Here is a 23,744-nt window from a genome sequence, read left to right as displayed (position 1 = left end):
CAAACACAATGCAAAGTTACTCTTATAAATCAATTTACCTCCAAAAAACATTTGGCAATAAAAACAATCTTCCATCTCATAGGTTGGGTAATTAGTTGTGTGATTGTTTTAGGACCTCCATTGGATACCATAGAAAGTAAACTCCACCATATACAACGTATAATTCCCAAGCTTCCAAATACAATTTGAAATGCACCAAATCACAACCTCCTGCCAATGATGCTATGAGAAACAACATAGGCAATACTATAGGCATTTGAGCATTTATCTGAAGTGTTGGTAAGGTAGTTGTTAGGTTATTTGGGACTTCAGGCCATGATCAAATCATACCAAGAGAGGAAAAGGAGTTGTAACGTGGCAGGATGCAGGCCTTACTGTAAAAGATGGTTAACTTTCTAATCCCGGAAATTTATCCAATTCAGGGAAAATTTTAACCACCCTAAATTTATATGTATAATAAATGGGCAAATCCCCATGATACATAGGAAAAATGGGAGGTGATTTTATCAATAATATAACATTTATATATAAATATTTTGGCAAATCTCTCACCAGATTATATTATCTTGTAAAGTCATGGTGAATATTTCACTGAATTATAAAATCTTGTAATATCTTAGCAAATCTTTCACTGAATAATAAAACATTGTGAAGTCTTGGCGAATGTTTTGTCAAAGTATGAAACCATATATGATAATAGGAAATCATATTCATTAAACTGTAATATACTAACATACATGTTTGGAAAAAAGAAACATAATTTTCTCTTCCTACAAACAATGTTGCAAGGTTCTTACTGTACACTCTTTCATATCCTTCTAGTAGTTTTGATCATATTCCACAACAAGGTTCTTGTAGGTGTTGACCTTGACCACCAATTCTGTCAAGGTATGAGAAATTAATATTTTCTCTACCACTTTTGTCAAGCTATCAAATTTCTTTCTTATTCCATAGACTCCAAGTGCGAGATCAAAAAAAACACATCAAGTTTGTTTACCCCAAAATGCCAACAAGTAGCAAGCCCCAACTATATAATATAAGAAAGTAGTAGGTATCCCAAAGGGGATCTAATGGAAAGTAGTGACCGTTGTCAGAAGCCTTCCAATCAATATATAAATATATAAATGTAGATTTATTATTATTTTAATTGGAAATATTCAATTAAATAATAAAATTTAATTAGGCCTCTCCCAATCTAAATTTCTTATTAGCATAATTCACTACCTTCATACGTCTTTCATTTTTTAACAATGTTGTAACATGTGGATTAATTTTCTTTTTGATGCACAATCTCCACCTTTTAGGACAATATGGTGCAGTGGCCCAACCCCTACAACCCCTACACATCATTACGACAAACTAAGAATAACAGAGAAGATGAAAGGTTGCACAAACCAACATATTTTTCAAACAACTAATCCAACATTAGTACCTTAACTTTTTCATGAAGATATCATATTGAGAGCGTTTGAAAAATGGTGGGAAATCTGGGCAGCGACTATCTCTCTTCTACAAGGGTGATGCGGAAAGAGTGATAAGATTTCACTGTTTTGAATTTTTTTTGGTTAAATCAGAAAAACCAATATTAATGGAGATATTGGTATTTTTTACTAAATTTTGTGAAGTGACTAAATGTAGCTTTAGCCATTCACCTTAAGATTTTTTTTACAATATCATTTCCTAAGTCTATTTAATATCTTCATTATCATAAAAACCAATCTATATGAATCTTAACTCCACTCTTAGAGGGATGAAATCTATTTATCCCTCTCAGTACTTGGTAGACCTGGAATTAAGATGGATCTAAGCTGATAGAATTTCCCCTTTAAATAGTCTATGCTCGCATGAATACCATGGTATTACCATGGGTCAATACCATGGGTTATCATAAACCTGGAGCTTAAAAAATACTATTAGTAATTTATAAAAATTAATAAAATTAATAATTGATTTTTATTTTAACCAAGTTAAAACGTTTAAGTGACATTAAATTACAAGATCCAATTTCACTGTTGATCTACCAAGCCCCCAAAGGGATCAAATATTTTTTCACTCTATGCTAGTTTACATATCACGATATTTGATCCCTCTCGACGCTTAGTAGATCCAGAGTAAAGATGGATCTATGATGATTTAATTCCCCCTTTGAATAGGCTACATTCCATGTGAATACCATGGGTCAATACCATGTGCCATCTTTATTTTTATTGATACTAATATTGGGGTTAATAATGTATTTTTGCATGGTATTAATAATAATTTGGCCCTATTTGGCCCATAGGCTTCGCCTAAATATATATAAGGTGACTTATGGAGTAAATATAAAAAAATATTTTATTTATTTACCATACCTCTCGTTTATTTATATTTTTATTAATTTACCATACCTCTTTTATAAATATGGTATTTGGCTCATAGGATTCACTTAAATAAAAGGTGACTTATGGAGTAAATATAAAAATAATGTTTTATTTATTTACCATACCTCTCGTTTATTTATATTTTTATTAATTTACAATAGCTCTTTTATAAATATGGTATTTGGCCCATAGGATTCACTTAAATAAAACCTCTTTTTTGAGCTTGTTAAATAGAAAGAGGGTTATGGACTAAATATAAAAAGAGGTTCTATTTATTTACCATACCTCTAGTTTATTTACATTTTTATTTATTTACCATGCTTTGGAGTAAGTATAAAAAGAGACTTTATTAATTTACCATACCTCCACTTTATTTTTATTTTTATTTATTGGGACCAAATACGACCTCCCAAACCAGAAAATGGGCCATTACAAATGAATTTAACATTGCAAAGAAGAAAATCGGGTGATTGAGCGAATTAGGTCAAATGAGTCTTTTTTCGGGCTAAAGTGAAAAAAATTATTATTTTTTAAATAAAAGTTGGGCTAAATATATGAAATGAGCGTTTTATAAAAATTTCGCCCCTCTAAAATGAAAAACCCTTAAATTTTTCCCTTGGGCTAAAATTCACCTCTAAAATTTACCATGATCCAATTACTCCTTATCTGATTGATTTCTTTGATGTAACAATTAATTATGTGTGGAATCATTGAATAAAATATTTCATCACCAGAAGAGGGAGGAAACTAACGTGATACCCTTCAGAAAGGGTTTTAGGAAGCAAGGTCACCTATCTGGGATATGTATAGAATCATTACCATGAAGAGAAATCCACGCTAAGGTGGATAAAATGCACACCAATTGGTATTGGGGAAACATTGAAGAATTTCATTGAGCGCTTGTTACAAACTCAGAGGGCCTGCTAAAACTCATGAGAGACCGATGATGTGTATAATTAATAGCCATAAAATCTGTGGAGCACAAGTAAAAGGAAGAATAACATGGATTGCATCCATCTAGGATTGGCTTTACTTCACCTGGTATCCATTCATAAGCATTCAGGAATAAAACAAAGCAAGCAGAAATCACAACAGAGCAAGCAAAAATCGCAAGCAGAGCAAGCAGAATCGTAACAGAGCAAGCAGACTTGTAACAGAGCAAGCATAAATCAGAAGAAAATGCAGAAACCATGCAACAAGAGCTAATTTCCCAGCAAATTCAAGTGTTGAAAAACACAACAGTGCAACAAGAGAAAAATTACAAAAATCCCAACAACAATTTTAAGTGTTGAAAAACACAGTGGCTGGTAGGATTTAGAATCCTACCGGAGAGACGCAGAAGCCACCACTGTGTCCAAACGTCCCCCAGACCTCGCCATACCTTTTCTGCAACAACCACACAAATTACCTGCAACCAAAACTTGCAAACACATGAAAAAATTAGCAGTTGGGCAAAAACCTACAAACAAATTACAACAAATTCGGAAAAAAAAAAAACCATGAATTTACAGATTTACCTTCATGGACCTCGAACTAGCTAGAATTTCACACTAGCTCCTTCTCAAACAATAGGTCGTGAGGATGAAACAACAACCAAGGTATTTGTAAACCCCCGATGGTGCAGAACGAACAATAACCACAGCATTCGTAAACCCCCAACGGTGCAGAATGAACAATAACAACGACAATGTTAAACCCACCTCGAAACAGGTAAAGAAACAAAACCCTAAACCCTAATGAGAAACGAACATGTACAAATAGCAATGCCATGCACAATTAAGCAACAACACCATAAACCCCAAATGGTTAGCGAACCACTGTAAACAACCTCGCCCGGTGAGCAGCTCCAGAATGGTGGATAAGGTGAACCAGTATTGGATCTGTCCCAATCTATCGTCGACGGAGCGCATTGCCCACACATTGGACCCGAACGAAACAACACAGGGCAGAGAAGACATGCCACAAAGCACGTGAAATGAAACCCTAAATGACATATTAACTTCTGTCTTAAATGCCCCCACCCACCGCAACACTTGGCAGGAGCTACTCGACTAGTGTCGTACGAGTTTGCAGGTGTCTCCACGTCGACCACTGAGGTGGATGGGAAGGTGCACAGGTAATGGCGTCCCTCCCCTAGTAAGATGGCCTTTGTTTCTTTGTTTGTCAATGCAAAGGTCACCAAGGATTACTTTCCGATAGAAATTTTAATTTGAAATTTTTATTATAAAATTATTTTTTCTTTATAAATTGATTAATTTTAATGTAAGTTTAACCTAATATACATATATTTTTTTAACAAAATCATATAAAATTCAAAATTATTAATTTAATTTCTATTAATACAATTTCAAGATCTTCATGAGTAATAATATTTTCATGTACCCATAACACTACTATTCACTAAGAGTAATAATATTGTCATGTACCAATAACACTACTATTCACTAAGAATATAAGTATTTAATGGGTAAATTTTCACACTACTATTCACTAAGAATATAAGTATTTAAGGGGTAAATTTTCACTCTTATTTTTTTAAATTTAAAAAGATAAATTCTTATTCAAGCGTATTACTTTTAAATTATATCCCAAAACCAAAAAATCCTTTTTTTTACATTGCTAAAACTATTTTCAATAAAATTATATATATATTTTTAATAACACATATTTAAATTCATATATAAAAATAAATATTACTTTTAATTATAATTTAATATCTCACTTATTTTTTATATATAATTTATTCAAATCTTATTATAACTAAAATTATAATTATAAAATTCATTTGTTTCTCACACTAAAGGTCCTTGGTTCAGTCCTGCCTCAGACATTATAATTGAAAAAGGAAAGAAAAAAAACCAGCACGACGAAGAATTTAACTAAAAAGTTTACGAAGAATTTATCTAATTGAACTGTAAGTTAAATTATTTTGATTTAGTTTAAAATTATAAAATTCAGTTGTCCCAGGTTTAGATATTGTAAGTTAAAAAAGTTTTTTAAATGGTTAAAACTATTTTCAATAAAATTACATATATATTTTTAATAATATTTAAATTTAAATTTAAATTTATATATAAAAATAAAAAATATTTTTAATTATAATTTAATATCTCATTTAAAATATTTTTTAAATCTATTCTTATTATTACTGAAATTATAAATATAAAATTTAGTTGCCTTTTAGTCTTATTATTACTAAAATTCAGTTGCTTTATCTACTTTATTCAGTCCCCGCTCAGACATATTATGAATCAAAATGTAAACCACCACACACGCTCATCGATTCAAGATCCCATGCATGATTAATGAAGTTAACATACTATAGTTGTCATTTGAACCCGACGTGAATCGAACACGCAACCTTCTGATCTGGAGTCAGACGCGCTACCATTGCGCCACGGATCCACATATTTTATTGTTGTTGTCCATAAGTTTTAATTTTATCAAAAATCTTTTAACAATATGTAAATGTGATCGTGTTGTAAGTGAGCGTGGATAGAAGACGCGACCATTAAAGTGTTGAGTGTAGCGGAGCTGTTAGGTAACGAACTCCGTACGTATCCCATGCATGGTGAACGTTTTAGTGATTTACTTAAATTTTCAATTTCTTTCAACTCCTCCTCTCAAATAGATGTTTACATGTTTGTTTGTTCATCAACTTCGATACACTTGTAGCTAGAAATACACATGACATTCTATTGCGTTAATTATTCTTTACATTTGTTCGGAATCAATTATTGAAATCATTATTAATTTCTTAAGGATGAGGAGCGAAGTAATAATTTATATAGTAGGGTCATGTAAGAAACGTGTTGATGATGATAGCACTTGGTGTATGTTGGCTTTGATAAGCTTTATCATGTTACTTTAATTTCTATTTTTTGACTAGAACTTGAATGAGCTATGATGTTACTAATTCTTATGCTACTATAGAATTACAATCCTCTTTCTCAAGACTAACAAGCATCCTAAGCTCAATAGGAAACTTTGAAAAAATATTATTATTTTTCAAACTTAAATTTTGAAGACTTGTGAATTGGTCAAGCTAAGGAGTTATGCTTCCAATTATTTAATTGTTCTAAGTTACAAATGTCTGTAAGATAGACTGTCGAACAAAAAAAAGGCACCACGTGAAATATATGTGGGAAGAAGATGTTTGTAGGAAGCCATTGAGGAATTCTCAGTTGAAGGTCAAGCCTTGCCACTGAGCTTATCAATGTCCTCGACGAGGTGAGCACGCTCTTGACCCTCGCTTTGACGGTGAACCCAATTTAACAAATTACAACTAAGAATTCCTCCTGTCTCACGACCACACGAAGATACAGGAAAGGAGAAAGAATAATCACAGGTCACGGTGGAAAAGGCCGGGGGAAGAATACATGTGAGTACCGCCCCAGTTATAAAAGGAAACTACCTGAGAGGGACATGCATTTGTAAACACGGCAGCACATATCAAAGGGGGTTTTGACTCTTCGTCGTGCCTCGAAGACAATGGCCGGGAGGACATGACACTGTGGGAACTCGTTTTAAGGTATGCATGTTTCTCCTCATGAAATTGTCTCAATATACAAATGAACCGCATTGTTTCTGCTCCCCTTCTGGGTTTTTTTCCCTATTTCTTCCTTTAAAAATAGATATTGTCTATTAAATAACTTTTTACTTTCCTGCAAAATTACTAGGGTTCATGCCTTCCTGTCTAGATGTTAAAAATTTCATCTGTTTTAAATTCCCTGTCTGCGAACCACCCATAACCCACCATTTTTGGTGCTGGCTATCAGAAATTTGCATTATCTCCCGTCCATGTTTAAGTTTCAGTTTCCGAATAGGGAAATTTTGGTGTAACTGCAAAGGATGTTTTTGCTGTTGCATTGTATTTTAAACAGGGTATGCCATGAATGCTGCTTAACTTGTTCTTTGCCCCCCTTATAGTCTATAAGCCATAGCCCACCATTTTTGGTGCTAGCTATCTGAAACTATATTACCTCCCATCCATGTTTAGGTTTCAATATCCGAAAATGGAATTTGGTGTATTTGAAAAGGATGTTTATGGTCTCATACTATTCCTATATCCCATACTAAGTTTTAGCGGTGAGTGTCTTGAATAATTTATGTATAAATTCCATTACAACATCCTTTCCCTTCTACTATCTATGGACTTCACTGTAATACATCTCTGCTCCATCTTCCACTCGGGATGGTTTCTGGTTTTTCCGGCGACCAGAAAAGTTACTCAAGGGAACGTATCTCCACATTCGCGGCAAGTGGAGGTGCGCGTGTTTGATGACACTGTCCACATGGTCTACTCTCGTCATTTGTCCCATCTCCCCACACTATCACTGCCCAAAAGTCTCTGACCCACGTCATTCATTTCACATCCCCATACAATTCTATGACCTCACACATTCCTCCTCAGGAAAGCTGCATTGTGGAATGTACACTTGCCCACGCATCCATTTTTGGGTTTGTATTATGACGGTGGCATTTTATCCCCGTGTCAAGCAGGATCTATTGGAACTTTATGACCCGAAATGCCTTGGTGCAAACGACAAGAGGGTTGCTTGGATCTTAATTGAGAAGGAATACCATGGCAGTTTTCCTGACCACATTAACCTACTTTGGGGGGACAAAAATCTCCAACAGAGGTTGGAATTTTGGGGGTGCCTTTCCGCTGCTCGTCCTGCCATAGAACTGGACATCTACAAGACCATTTTCCATTTTGTCCGAGCGGCCGCCTACATGGAAGAAAAGTCTACAACAAATCAAAGCTGGCAAACACCACGAAGGAACAGGCCGGAAATATTGGTCAAAGGATGGCGTCACTCTAGAAAGCGACACATCCAGGTAATTCTCACTGTACTTTCCCCCATTTATCTCCATTTGTAGGATCTAGGGGAATCTCCCCTATTTCTGTTCCATATTCGCCTTATAGTTCTCGAAAGTCTGCATCACCATACTTAGGTATTCCAACTCACCCTAGTCCCCCCCCCCCCCCCCCACCTGAGCCTATCCCCTGCCTGGAAATTCCCACCCCTTTACCATGCATTCACCCTTACAGCAATATTCCCTCATCATCGCACATCACCTACGTACCCTCACCTACCCCTTCCCCTACTACGGCCTCTCGTATAATAAAAGGCAAAGAACCTTGCCTTTTTGTTACCCCTCCAAACTCTCCCACTGCAACTTCTCCAAACTCGGTAGGGAGCGACCTGGACTTTCTCCTGAAAAAAGACTCTAGACCTGCAAACCCTCACCATACATAAACCATGTACACCTTCCTCCCCACACATCAGCCCAACTTCGGCTGGTAATATAACTGTCCGGTGGAAGCAGAACCGGGGCAACAGGCATTTCCGTGGAAGAAACTCCAATATTTCTCACACCACTTCGATGGATCGTTTCCTCATTAACATTCCTATTTCAGATCTTTCTTCCCATGGGACTCTTAGAGCAAGGCAGCCCGTCGAACCCTCTCCATGACTCGCATTATTTCCATTAATATCAGGGGGCTGGGAGCTGACCCCAAATTCATAGCTCTCAAAGACTTGTTTATCTCCTTACATCCAAATCTCATCCTCATTCAGGAAATGATGCATAAGCGTTCTAAAGCTGTTTCATATTTTTGGAAAATGTATCTGAGTTGGCACATCACAACAACTGATTCCACTGGCCTCTCTGGGGGACTGGTGGCTTTATGGGATCCATCCTGGGTCTCGGTCAAGGCTTTCAGATGTTTTGCTGGCATTCTGCTCGAAACCAGTTTTCTTGGTACACTAGAACATATCCACATACTTAATGTATATTCCCCTTACAAGGACCATCTCACCTTCTAGAATCAGATCCTCTCGTCAGAAATATTGGAATTGGCTTCCTTAATGATTGTGGATGATTTAAACTATACCTTAAGTAGTGATGAAGTATGGGGTTGTGGTAGAAAGATGGATCCTCTGGCCAGCCATCTACAAAACGCCTAGCTCACATATAATTTTGTAGACATCTATCCCGCCAAAATTGCCCCCACATGGGATAATGGCAGATCTGGTTCTGCATATCTGGCCAAAAGGCTGGACCATTTCTTAGTTCATGAAAAGTTGATTGAACGTCTGGGCCTTTTAGATTCCGAAATCATTAGCAACTTCACATCAGATCACAGACCCATATCACTGCAATGAAGGAACACTGGAATCCGAAAGGGATTTCCTTTTAAATTCAATAGAACTTGGCTAGAAGACTCAGATTTCAATGAACTAGTTCAGGAAACCTGGAGAAGATGCTCTACTCTCACAAACTCCTCCCCTTCACATCATCTCCTAGACAAACTACCTTCCCTTCGGAAGGTAGTAAAGCCCTGGCAAATTCAGAAGCAAAAAGCTAATAGGAAAGACCTAGAGGACATTCAGCCAGAACTGGATAGGATTGTCTCAATGATGACATCTCAATATCTTCCCCTTAAGGTTCGCCTTCGTATAAAAGAACTGAAAATTAGGGAAAAAAAATTATTGGCTGTTGAAGAAGCCACATGGAGATTAAAAAGTAGGGCTATATGGCTAAGAGAAGGAGATCATAATACAAAGTTCTTTCACCGATATGCAAACCATTGGCGGAACATAAACACAATCTGGGAGATTAGGGTCGAGGAGGGGAAAACATTACAGACTCGGGAAGATATATGTAATGCGGCTGTACAACACTTCCAGGAATCCTTCAGTAGAAATGAGAATATTATGGCTGAAGATATCATCTGGGGAATTGAACCTTATCCTACAATGTTCAGAGATGAACAGAATGAAGAACTATACAGACCTGTTTTTGAAGAAGAACTTTTGGAAGTGATGAAATCTTTCAAGAAAGATAAATGTCCAGGACCGGATGGATGGATGATTGAATTCTTCCTTCACTTTTTTGAACTAGTAAAGAAGGATCTTCTGAGTATGGTTGAGGAATCCAGAACTTTGGGTAGAATTCACCAACATATATCATCAACCTACATTTCCCTTATTCCAAAGAAAAAAATGCCAACTCCTTCTCAGACTTTAGACCGATTTCCTTATGCAATTCCATCTACAAAATAATCTCAAAGATCATTGCTGGCAGAATATGAGGTACTCTATCAAGCTATATCTCTCAGGAACAACATGGTTTCCTAAAAGATAGGCTTATTCATGATGGTGTTGCAAACACTCAAGAAAGTTTGCATTCCATCCACACAAAAAATCTTGAAGAAGCCATTTTTAAAATTGATTTAAAGAAGGCATATGATTGCCTGGGGTTTTCTAAGATGCGTTCTCACCAAAATTGGTCTCAGCCCAAACTGTACAAACTGGATTATGGCATGTGTAGACATGGTAAATTTTTCCATTCTTATTAATAGACACCCTACTAACTATTTCCAAGCTGCTAGAGGATTGAGGCAGGGATGGCTCCCTATCCCGTTATTGTTCATCCTGGTAATGGATTGTCTAAGCCTACATATCAAAAGAGCTATTATGGAAGGACATTTCCGGCCTCTGATGATTAGCAAAAACAACAGCATATCACACAGCCTATTCGTAGATGACATCCTGATTTTGGGTATTCTCTGTCGATTCACCTGGATATGTCTTTATAATATCCTAAAGAAATTTACAATGGCTACAAGATTACAAATCAATGAAAAGAAATCTATAATCTTACATGGAAAATGTGGTAGGGAAATAATTGATTACATTGCAGCTTTATATAACATCAAAGCAACTCCTATCCAAGAGGGAATGAAGTATCTTGGATACCACCTTAAACCTTCCTGCTACATTTGCGCAGACTGGAAATGGATCATAGATCGTTATTATAAAAGAATATCTGGATGGGAATGCAAATGTCTGTCGATGGGAGGGAGAGCTACACTTACCCAAGCAGTTTTAGCACAGCTAACTGTATGTTGCTCTCACCTTTTTTATATACCAGCTAACATTATCAAAGTGCTAAATCACCTTACAGCAAATTTCATTTGGGGAGGTTGTCATGAAAAGAAGAAATTTCATTTAGCCAAACTTTCTAAAATTACTCTTCCAAAAAAACTGGGAGGTTGGGGGATTATGAATCTTCGTAAATTTGGAGCAGCATTACTGTGTAAATCCTTATGGAGAGGCTTATATGGGGAAGGTACCTGGAGTATATCCATAAAAAAAAAGTATCTGGGCAATAAAGACCTCACCTTATGGTACAGAAAAGGTACTATTTTCTCCATCCAAGGCTCTGTGATTTGGAAAATCTTCCGCAAAATACAATCCTTTTTCTTACAACATCTCTCATGGAGTTTCCGATTTGGACCCAATATTTGGAGCTAGGGAGGAATGTTCTATTCCTTAGGAAATTAAAAATGCCATACATCGTGCGGGCATCTTCGTATGGGGACAAGTCATTGCGGGCTGGCAGGGGCCTTCACCTATATGGAAAGAAGCACATAGTATGGGTCTACAAGGACAAGAGGCCCTTCAATGGAACAAGATTTTGACAAACATAAAAAATATAGGAATTTTCCGTACAGAGTCCTGTGACTATCTCACATGGAAGGGGAAAAGGAGGAATGATAGTATAAGTGTTGCTAATACCTATTTATCTTTATCCAATATACCTCCTTCTCAAATAGGTCAGAAATTTCCCACAGTTTTATGGAAAATAGGAATTCCTAGCAAAATCATAATTTTCTCTTGGTTAGTTTTTCACAATAAAAACCTCATATGGGAGAATCTGCATAAGAGGCAGTGGAATGGGCTAGGCATTTGTTCTATCTGCAAAGCTGAAGCTGAAAACAATGAGCACATCTTCCTACAATGCAATCTCACCACTCAGATATGGAAAAACTTATCTAACTTTTTTGGTTTTTGTTTTAAAATGCATTCCTCCATAAAAGACTCTCTGGAATGGTGGAGTACACAGAAAGCTTCCTGGAGATCCATCCCCTTAATATGTATATGGACAATTTGGAAATGGAGGAACAATTTCTTGTTTCAAAACAGGAAAGAAGAGTTTCAGCAAATCACTCACAAGGTTATCTCATATTACAACGTTTACATGCCATAGTTCAAACAACCAAGTAGTAAGCCCCGTGGGCACAACAACCCTCTGCTAGAGTACCCAATGGGTTTTTTTGATGGTGCAGCACAAAAAGGTATATGCGCTTGTGGTTGTTGCATTTCCATGAATGAACATCTAAAATACAACCTTTACTGGAATGGAGGGAATGGTACCAACAACAAAGCAGAGGCAATGGCACTTTGGGGTCTTTTAGTTTCAACAAATTTCTAAACATCCCTGTTTTACATATATATGGAGACTCCAAAATTATAATTGATCATGTCTTAGGAAAGATATCCATAAATAACCCTCTTCTAATAGGATGGATGAAGAGAATTGAGATCCTCTGGCAAACACAAAATGGATACTCTATTCAGCACGTTGACAGATCCCATAACGAGCAAGCTGATAGACTATCAAAAAAGGTCTGTCCCAAGAACTTGGCAAATGGCATATGGATATTCTCTTGGAGAACAACACCTATAACATGGAAGACTTTCTCCTTCCAGGAACATAATATTAAACACTTTTTTTTCTTTTTTGTCCCTGTTGTTGAATTACTACTGCCTGGCCACTGGGCATTATACAATGTCCTCTGCGAAGTGGGATTTATCTCCTTCACAGATGGTGACTATCTTCTCTTTTACAATAGGGTTCATATGTTCCAAGTTTTGGGTTGTATCCTATCTTTCTTTGTTATTGTTTCACACAACTTCCATGTATTAGCTTTCTGTTCCTTCCTTCTAATGTTTAAGGGAAGATGAATCTTGTTGTTTATACACGATGCTTATTGTCTATGATATTGGCACTTGTTTCGCCAGACTAATTGTAATTTTTGTAAATTCTCCTTTGTTATTAATATAATACTGCTTTTTTTGTACTAAAAAAAAAATGGTTGTAAGATTGCAACTTTGCAAGTTCCCTATCTGAAGGTATCCTACCACTGAGATGATTGGAAAATAGAACCAATTGACGCAACATTTTTAACCTCCCTAATTTAAAAGGAATGATTCTTAACAACCCTTTTTCAAATAAATCAAGGACTTTTAGTTTTCTTCACTGACCTAATTCCAAATTATTTGTTGATAAACAAAGATATACAAGATCTCTTAGTATAATTGTCTTTACCTTTGCAAACTTCATATACAGATTCATTAATGTATATATCTATAGGACTTCCTAAAAGGATTGCCTTCAAACCCAAGCAACTAAGATTGTAAGACCTCAACACCAACACTTATATTCTAGACAATACAAAGCCCTAGACAAGATGTATCACTTTCATGTTTGCCATGTGTTCACTTGCATAAAACATGTGTTAAGGTTTAGTTTATTTTTGCTAAAAATGAGGTGTTGTGATTTGAAGTCATCGTAATGGTCCCAATGGTCCCAATAGTTTTTTACATTTAGATTTTTCTATGTTGTTTATAATGCTATAGTCCACTACCCCTTTTATTCTTTTGCATTTCTCATTTTCAATAGTACATTAATATTTGAATAACAAAATTAAAATAATTATTTTAATATAATATGATCATGGCTAATATGAGATTTATTCTTTGGTAATGATTCATATGAAGATAACTAAAATTATTAACACGAAAAAAAAAAAAAAAACAATATTAGTTTTGTTATTGGTATAATGTGTCACATAAACTCACATCAAAGTAAATAAAGTAAGAACTGAAAGGTTAACATAATCTCTTAGAATACCAAGTACACCCCTAGGTGTTAGAGTTCTTATTGTCTATATAAGTATTCTTTATGTTGGTTGCTTTCTATTATTTTAATGAGTAGGTTCGTTGAGGATTCATGAAGGTGTGATGATTGATGTTGGAGAAAGCAATTATTAATTTTGAGATGAAAGAGACACAAGGTATGGTCCTTATTGCAATAGTTGGAATTAAAGGTTTGAATGATTTTCAATTTCAACCTCATTTCTCATTTAAACTAATATGTAAACTACCATGGATATTCCACTGGACAATTCATCATAAAATATCTACTAAAATATATTTGAAAATACGAAATCTACAATATGAGGATTAATCTTTCTTTATATTTTTTATTCTTTAATTATTGTGTTATGATTTTCATGCAATAGATAAAATATGGAAAATAGAGAACAACGAAATACAATTCACAAACCATAACAAACACAAGTTATGATATGAAAAATCCTTATGGGAGGAAACCCAACTAGAAGGTGATGTTGCTCTTCCCTCTCTTTCTCTGAATGAAAATTAATGCAAGTACAAAGGAGTGAGACTTGTGGCCCATGGGATGCTACAATACACAAGCCTTCTCTAGTTGCCAAGATTCACAATCAGGGTATGGTGTAGGGAAGAGAACTGCTGGAATTTATTTGTAACGGCCCATCAAAACTGATCCACAAGGTAAAATTTTAAACTTTATGATAAAACAAATATGATGAATTTTAAATAATAAATATGTTAAGTTTTATAAATATAATTAAACTTCATAAACATATATAAATTAAATTTTATAAAATATATAATTAAACTTTATAAAATTATATAAATTAAATTTTATAAAATATATAATTAAACTTTATAAACTTATATAAATTAAAACTTTAAAACTAAACTATATGCTAAAAACCTAAAATCAAATAAAGGACCCTTTTAAAAGGGGGCGCTTATAATCAACTGAACATTTATAGCATAACACATTTGACAGGGAAATGATCTGAGAGCATCAATGCGTGGAAGGCGTGTTGGGACGAGGGAAGGCGGTGGCTGCAGGTAGGAGGGCGGTCACCGCCAGGCCCGTAGATAAAACCGGAGGCCTGAACCGAGAGAAGGGGGGGAAAACAAGAGAGGAGCAAAAAGAACCAGAAGCAGAAATTCACCGGGAGAAAACCAGGAGGAAGATAATTATCCATTGGAAGAGCTTTAAGCCGTCTGAGGTTCTGGGCACGGAGGGACAGAGAGCTTCTGCTGAGAAGCTTTCTGGATTGAGCAGCTAGGTTTGCTCAGTCTGGCTGGGTGGTATTGGTCTCCCGGAGATTGGATCAAAATAGCCACGACATCACTAGCAGAATAAGCAGCAGTTAAGTTAAGTACAAATTTAAATTCTTTAGGCTTTCTGTATTTCAGATTCTAGTTACTGTGTTTGGTCATTACAGATGGTATCAGAGTGTGTTGTTCAAACCCTTTTCGACCTTACAGGCCACAATTTGTTGTTCTTGGTATATGAAGAATGAAATTGATTTAAAAAAAAAAAAAAACCTCTACAGGTTGTCGTCTCTGTATTTCATTCACTGCCCTTTTCTGCAAAAATCTTTTGTGTCCATTGTGAACCGTCATGGGTAATTCTTTTGAAATCTTTATAATATACTTCCAAACTTTAAAAAAAAAAACTTCCGTGGGAAAATGCTCTTTAATTTTAAGATCTTGATGAAAGATCTTTACGCGGATTTGATCTCGCGATCTACCGAAATAACCATCGATTTTATGTTTGTATAAATCACCAGTGATACTTTGATGGGATGCGATCTCGTGATATCTCAGCTGCAAATTCGGTGATGCTATTAGGAAAAAAAAATAAAAAACGTATCACATCCGTGTAACCTTCCCACGGTATACGCCCGCGGTTATCGTAACCGTCAGCCTTATTCTGATATACATTAATCACCGAATTTACCATGGTGCGTTTGTTATAACCGCCAAAGTTATGTACTCTATTGCTCTCGATCTGCAGACGTCCCTTTGTTACTTTCTTTTAATAGTTCCTTCTTTTATGTTTGCGGTATGGATTTGAAGGGGCTGCAATCTGAGCCTCTGTTCGATGCCGTGCCTCCCAACTCTCGAAGCGCTAACTATGTCATACTAAAATGGACTGACAATACGCATGATTACTCTTCTTCCATCATGACTAGAAATGTAAGTTTGGGGGTTCGAACCTCTTTCTTGTGTTAAACAATTCAAGCCAATGCTGTGGGTTAGACATATTCTTCCATAAGTCCCATAGGGCAATTTCATTCTTTGTGCATTTCCATGATATCACAGATGCTTCGTAGCATCCGAACAAGTGTTATATGTACTCTTAAGTTCGTGACTTTGCTCAATTGGATGAGCGATATACATTAGCAAAGGCAACACGTAAATTAGCTGTTTTCTCACGGGAATTCTAGCAATTTAAGTATCTACTTGAATGGTTCATGAGGCACAATACTTGCTAAGGTTTTGCAAATGGGGTAGCAAGCTAAGTGGGCTTGATTGTGGGGAAAAACTCCACAGTTAAGCGCGCTTGAGCCAGAGGAGTTCTGGGACGGGTGACCTCCTGGGAAGTCCTGGTTACCGGGTGCAAGCCCCGGAAGTGATGATTGATGCTATGTGATTCGTTCTCCACATTTCACTAGTTTCAATCCCACTTCTTCACCCCTGTGAGCATCACCCGATGCAATGAGTGCTAAGTGAACTATTCAAAAATCATGAGAAATTAGTCAGTTACGACTACCTCTCATGGAAATGGTCATACGTGAATGATCTTACTTAACGCAGTTGAATCCCAAAATGATATCTAATTCTAGCAATGTCAAAAACATTCATTGGGGTTATTGAGTTAACGCTTTGCTATAATCCTGGCTCTGATTTGGTGTATATTTCTTCGTTGGGTCCCTTGTGTGTCGTTGGTGGGGCGTTTCTTTTCTTGCTGGCAACATTTTCTATATTCTACACGATATTTGAAATACTTTCTTTTCTAGTTTATTTCGTGTTTGTGTTTATGAATATTTATAGTTTATTTTGTGGTTGTATTTATGAATTTGTTGTAATTATATGTCTGAGTTATTTGGATATTAAAAATTCAATTTGGTAGATCAATTTATTTATTTAAAAAATATTTTAAATAATAAAAAGTTCTATAAAGAGAGCACATGGAGTCTAGACCTAGGTTGCAAGAACTGCAAAATAGGATCCTAGGCAACTGCTAGAGGATGGAATACGCAAGGAACTCAGAAGGGAAATTGAGAACACATTAAATAATTTCATCATTTTCTCAGTTGTTCAAGCAGAAGAATTTGAAGAAAAGTTAGAGGCTCTATTGCTATCAATACGATCACAACAACAATTAATGGAGTATTTTCAGGATTATGGTCATGTGCTTGGTCATAAAATATGGCAAGAAGAGTTCATTCAAGTACTCAGTCATAACATTGAGCTGGAATGCAATGCTTATCTTAAGAGGAGAATACAGGACTTGAAAAGTACATTCTTGGATATCAAAGATCTTTCAAGCGTGGCAACTTTTATTGGGCGATTGCTGCAACAAATTCTTCGTTTGACTGATCCATCCCAGTCTATGTATCTCGCTCCTATGAGTGGGTGGTTTGATGCAGGAGGCAAAGAGATGTTTGGTTTGCGGCCTTTTAGATTGCTTGAATCCTGGACCTTCAGGGATGACTGGTATTGATCGCCTCTTAAGTTTTGTCATCACAAGAAGCCTTCAACGTGCACTAATTGATCTACGGAACCAGATGCACATCGTCGTGTACCAACTGTTTATGCTAGGAAGAGAAATGTCTAGAAATTTCTAAAATGATTGATATCTTAGCATCTCAAAATAAAATTCACAGGAGTAAATTGAATAGCTTGCTGCCTTAATAACAGGGCCCGAAAATATTTTATTAGCACCCTCTGTTTGATAACAAAAGTATTCACAACTTCGTATGCTAACAAATTCATCTATACAATGCCAAATAAAACTGATCTTCGACAGTTATTTCGATTCTGATCTCATAAACATTTCAAAAAAATCAACATCCTTTTACTGTAACTACAGGCCTCAACGCTGCACTGATAGCAGTGATACTGATATTACAAGCTATCTGGAGCAACTTGGGAGTCTGGATGCTGCATTAGCTCCACCTGCTTCAATCCCTTACCTGGGTGGTTCTGTATACAAAAAGGTTGAAATCATAAATTCAACGTGAGAACCATTGGTTGAATGCCTGGCCCATATTGGGCAGCTACAGTTATTGCGATGCTTGCTTGCATCACAGTTAAGATCAGCATCTAAGGTAGAAGCAAGCACCATTTCCTTTTCAGTTGAGGGGATCAATAATGCAGCAGTCCGTGAAATTAAGAGTTTTAACCAGAAAGGAACCTCAGGAGTAGCACTGGAAGAGAAGCAAAACAAAGTTAGAAGATTCTTAGAGAACTGAGCAAACAAGTGCAGTTATGTGGTTTTTTTTTCACCCCTGCAAACTATATATATTACTGCTGAACCACCAGATTACATTGCTCTAGAAGGAATTAATAAAGTAGAATATATATGATATTAAGAAAATTACAAAAGTACCCATACATTATTTAGTCACGTAGATAGTAGACCTCTTAATTAGTGAAGATAAAAGAATCTACTCAATCATTCGCATCAGGTAAATTTACCACGGCTAGAAATAATAAATTAAAACGTGATTCTTTGTTGGACTCTCATGTTTTTTTCATCATTGTCAACATACTCAGGGTTATCTAATAAAATAATCATATATGACCTTCTTTAAATGTGATAGTCAGATTGAGATATGACAGGTATGTTACCGATGTACATTGTAAACGAAACATCTAACATTTTCATTTTGTGGATGTTGTTAGGTAAATAAACTTTAGGTGCCTTACCTTAGGGGCTAATACCCATACACTTTTGCATTATTCATATTAGGATAGAATACCCTGCATTAGGACAAGGAGGTCGCGAGACCACCCTCCTTGACCTCGGTACCAGTAAGATCCGCCTAGCGGGTAAAAATAGCAAAACTATACCCGTTTATGAATGTGATGTTGCAAAAGGAAATTGTGTGTTAAAAATTCGGTTATCCACCTCAAAATTTTTACAGAATTTTATTATGTGTTCAGGAACCATCACAATGGTGAGGACGTATGAGCGACGACGACGTGATCAGGCAGCATCACCACCATTAATGCCGCCACCGTCGCCATCATCATCCCCATCACCAGCGTCACCGCCAAGACCATCATCAACATCAATCGCCCCAGCGCCAGAGTTGACTGTGATAATGAATTCTTTGGAGGCCTTATTGGAAACATTAAAAGAATCAACTAAGGCCAAAACCAAAGGGGAATTTCAACATGTAGCCACCAGTTCAGCGGAACCAAATAATTTTGAGCCCAGAAGATCGAGAGAAGACATTTCTAGGGAGCTTCAGAAAATTAGACTCCCAGAATTCTCAGGAGGTCGAGCAGGTGAACGCGCTGAAGCATGGTTGGAAGGGATGAACTGATGCTTTAGGTTAAGAAAATATTCGCCTTCAGCAAAAACAAAAATTTCCGTGTTTCAACTAAAGGAAAGTGCCTTGATTTGGTGGGGAAATCTGGAAAAGCAGTTGCACCTTACATCGGATAATGTCCCTTGGGAACTATTTGAGGAAAGGTTCCGCGCAAAGTATTTGCCTCCATACTTTCAAAAACAGCAAGCCAGAGCCTTCCATACATTAATTCAGGGAAATAAAACGGTGGAGGAATACGAGATAAGGTTTATGGAACTTGTAAAATACATTCACTACTTAGATTCTGATGAACGTCAAGCTGAACGCTTCATATTTGGGTTAAATCCTCGCATCAGAGCCTTGGTAAGCATGTGGAAACCTCATCAGTAGCTGAGGCAGTCGAATGTGGTCGTTATGCAGAAGAGCACCTTGGAATCAAAAAAGATATGGGGCCAGCAGGGCCTTTACAATCAGGATTTCCAGGGAAGGCTCCCCGGAACTTCTTCAGAGGAGGTAGCTCGAGGCCACCTTACGGTAACAGGTTTACCCCAAATGTGGGGACAAGAGTTCCCATGGCAGTAAACACTATAGCCGCGGAATCGTCCAACACCAGACCATGGGCATCGCGAGGGACTGCCGGTAGAGGAAGGAGTGCGAGAGGAATCAACATGGGAGGACGCGGCTCGTTCTCTAGAAATTCACACCTTGATTCAAGAGGATCAACGCAGCTCAATTGTTGGGGATGTGGGGGACCGCATTTCCAGCGTGACTGCCCAGAAGCTTCATCGAATATATTGCATAGGACTGGGAAGGAGCCGCTATCAGCCAATCGAGGTAATCATAGAATTCATGCAGTAGTCAACCACGACCAAGCAGCCCATCAATCCACTGTAGTGGAATCTTCAGGTATTATCAATGGCATAAAACTCAAAATCTTATTTGATACTGGTGCCACAGATAGTTTCATTTCGTCATATGCATTAAATAAATGTGGGTTGGCAGCTCGTAGACAAAATGATTTCCACCAAGTGGAAATGGCCTCAAGAGAACTCCAAACCGTGGGCTTGAGTGTGGATCAATACAAAATTGACCTAGGGGTCTGTTCGACTAAACTGAAAGTCTATGTCACAGCCTTAGGAACGTATGATCTTATCATAGGTATGGATTGGCTGGAAGCTCACCAAGCTTGGGTGGATTTTTATGGAAAAAGGATTCTGGGCATAAATGATGAGGGAGAAGTAATCCAAATTCATGGAATCAAGAGGGAAGTTTCTTTACGCTACATTTCGGCAATGCAGGTGAAGCGTTGTTTAAGAAAGGGTTGTCAGGCTTATGCAATTCACGAAGTAAGCCAAGAAAAAGGGCCATCCTTAGAACAATATCCGGTGTTAGCCGAGTTCCCGGATGTATTTCCAAAGGAACTACCTGGATTACCCCCGGTAAGAGAATTGGATCTCACTATTGAATTAAAGCCAGGTACCCAACCGATCTCTAAAACGCCTTATAGAATGACAGCTCCAGAACTTCAGGAATTGCAAATCCAGTTGAAGGAACTACTCGATATAGGGCATATTCGGCCCAGTACCTCACCTTGGGGCGCTCCTGTAATTTTTGTGAAGAAGAAAGATGGATCCTTAAGATTATGCATAGATTATCGAGACTTGAATCGAGCTACAGTAAAGAATCAATACCCTATGCCGCGAATCGATGATCTTTTCGATCAAATGAAAGGAGCTGTTGTCTTTTCCAAAATTGATCTTCGATCAGGGTATCATCAGCTAAGGATTTCTGAAAATGATATCTCTAAGACTGCATTCCGGACACATTTTGGACATTATGAATTTACTGTGGTACCATTTGGGTTAACAAATGCGCCAGCCGTGTTCATGAATCTTATGAACAGTGTTTTCTGTCAATATCTTGATAAATTTGTGCAAGTCTTTTTAGATGATATTCTCATCTATTCCAAGAATGAAGAAGAGCATGAAGATCATTTGCGGATAGTATTGTCCTGCCTTAGAGAACGTCAGTTATATGGAAAACTATCCAAGTGTTCTTTTTTTCAGGAAGAGATTGATTATTTGGGTCACATCATATCAGGTGAAGGGATTTCAGTAGATCCTGAGAAGGTAAAAGCGATCATGGAATGGCCAATACCGAAAAATGCACATGAGATACGAAGCTTTATGGGTTTAGCCGGTTATTACCGGAGATTTGTGGAGGGATTCTCCAAAATCGCAAAGCCAATCACAACCCTTCAGCGTAAAGGTGTTAAGTATGAGTGGACCGAGGAATGTAATAAAGCATTCTCTGAACTCAAAAGACTACTCACTAGTGCACCAATCCTAAGAGTCCCTGATATGGGCAAAGACTTTACGGTATGTACTGATGCATCCAAGCAAGGGCTGGGTGCAGTATTGATGCAGGATAGGGGGGTGATAGCTTATGCTTCCAGAAAGCTAAAACCTCATGAAGAACTCTATGCTACTCACGATTTAGAATTGGCCGCTGTAATGCTAGCTTTAAAGATTTGGAGACACTATCTAGTGGGACGAAATTTTACACTTAAAAGCGACCATCAAAGTCTACAATATTTGTTCACCCAAAGAGACTTAAATGCCAGGCAAAGGCAATGGAGTGAATTCCTAAGTGAATATGACTTCGGAATATCATACATTAAGGGAAGAGAAAATGTAGCAGCCGATGCCTTAAGCAGGAGACCTCGGATATTTTCTCTCATACCCATTAAAGTGGACTTAAGACAACGAGTACTGGATCATCTTATAAAAGACAACTGGTATTTAAAGGTGAGAGCAAGTCTTGAGGGTATTAAGGCAAAAGAATCTAAATTTGAGGGTTATGAATTAGAAAACGATGGGATCTTACGATTCCATGGAAGGATGTACATTCCTGATGATAAAGATCTTCGAGATACCATCCTTGGGGAATCCCACAAAGCAATATATTGTGCTCATTCTGGAGTAAGGAAAATGTATGCGGATACCAAGAAACTCTTCTTTTGGGCAGGCATGAAACGTGATATCACTCAATTTGTTGCAAAATGTTTGGAATGTCAGCAAGTAAAGGTAGATCATTGTCACCCAGCGGGCCTCTTACAACCCCACGACATTCCTATGTCTAAATGGGAGACCATTTCTATGGATTTTATCACTGGACTACCTCTTACTTCTCAAAGACATAATGCCATTCTGGTAGTGGTGGATAAATTAACAAAAAGCACCCATTTCATTCTGGTAAGAGATAATTACGATGTTGCTGACGTAGCTCGAGTATTCATAAATGAAATTATCAGATTTCATGGAGTACCTAAGAAGATTATATCCGACAGAGATTCGCGATTCACTTCCAGATTCTGGACTTGCATGCAAACAGCCTTAGGTACTCAACTAAATTTAAGCACTGCTTACCATCCTGAGACTGATGGGCAAACTGAAAGAGTAAATCAAGTACTTGAAGACATGTTGCGAATGTATGTGATGGATCAGCAATCACACTGGGAAAAGTATTTACCCTTAGTCGAATTCGCATACAACAACAATTACCACAGTTCGATTGGGATGCCTCCATTTGAAGCTTTATATGGCAGACCTTGCAGAACACCGTTAAGTTGGGACAGGTTAGAAGATCGAGTGATAATAGGACCAGAATTAATCCATGAAATGGAAGCTCAGGTCAGACAAATTAGACAGTGATTAAAGGAAGCACAGGATAGACAAAAGAGTTATGTTGATACTCACCGAAATGATAGGAGGTATGAAGTAGGGGATTAGGTCTTCATCCGCATCAAACCAAATAAAAGTACTATTCGATTTGGAAAAGGGACAAAGTTGTCACCCCGATTTATAGGACCGTTTAAAGTCGTGGAAAGAGTTGGACCTATTGCCTATCGTCTTGCCCTGCCACCTCACCTGCATAGAATTCATAATGTATTTCATGTTTCTGTATTAAGACATTATATAGCTGATCTATCTCATAACCTCCAGTGGAAAGAATTGCAGGTATCGGACGAGGGAGTCATAACGGTCGAACCGTTACGTATACTGGAACGTAGAGTT

General features: G+C 37.1%; 1 non-coding gene across 1 annotated transcript; it reads right to left on the bottom strand.

Moving 5' to 3' along the window:
* Nucleotides 1-5,693: 5,693 nt before the first annotated feature.
* Nucleotides 5,694-5,765, bottom strand: TRNAW-CCA (transfer RNA tryptophan (anticodon CCA)). The gene has a single exon. It is a non-coding gene; the product is annotated as a tRNA-Trp (tRNA).
* Between the last annotated feature and the right edge of the window lie 17,979 nt (nt 5,766-23,744).

This window comes from Pinus tabuliformis, chromosome 5_1 (assembly GCF_031772625.1).
Source record: "Pinus tabuliformis cultivar Carrire ecotype Pingquan chromosome 5_1, CPIR1, whole genome shotgun sequence".
Classification (NCBI taxonomy): Eukaryota; Viridiplantae; Streptophyta; class Pinopsida; order Pinales; family Pinaceae; genus Pinus; species Pinus tabuliformis.
Note: the sequence above shows the minus strand (reverse complement) of the source record. Positions and strands in the feature narration are given on the sequence as shown.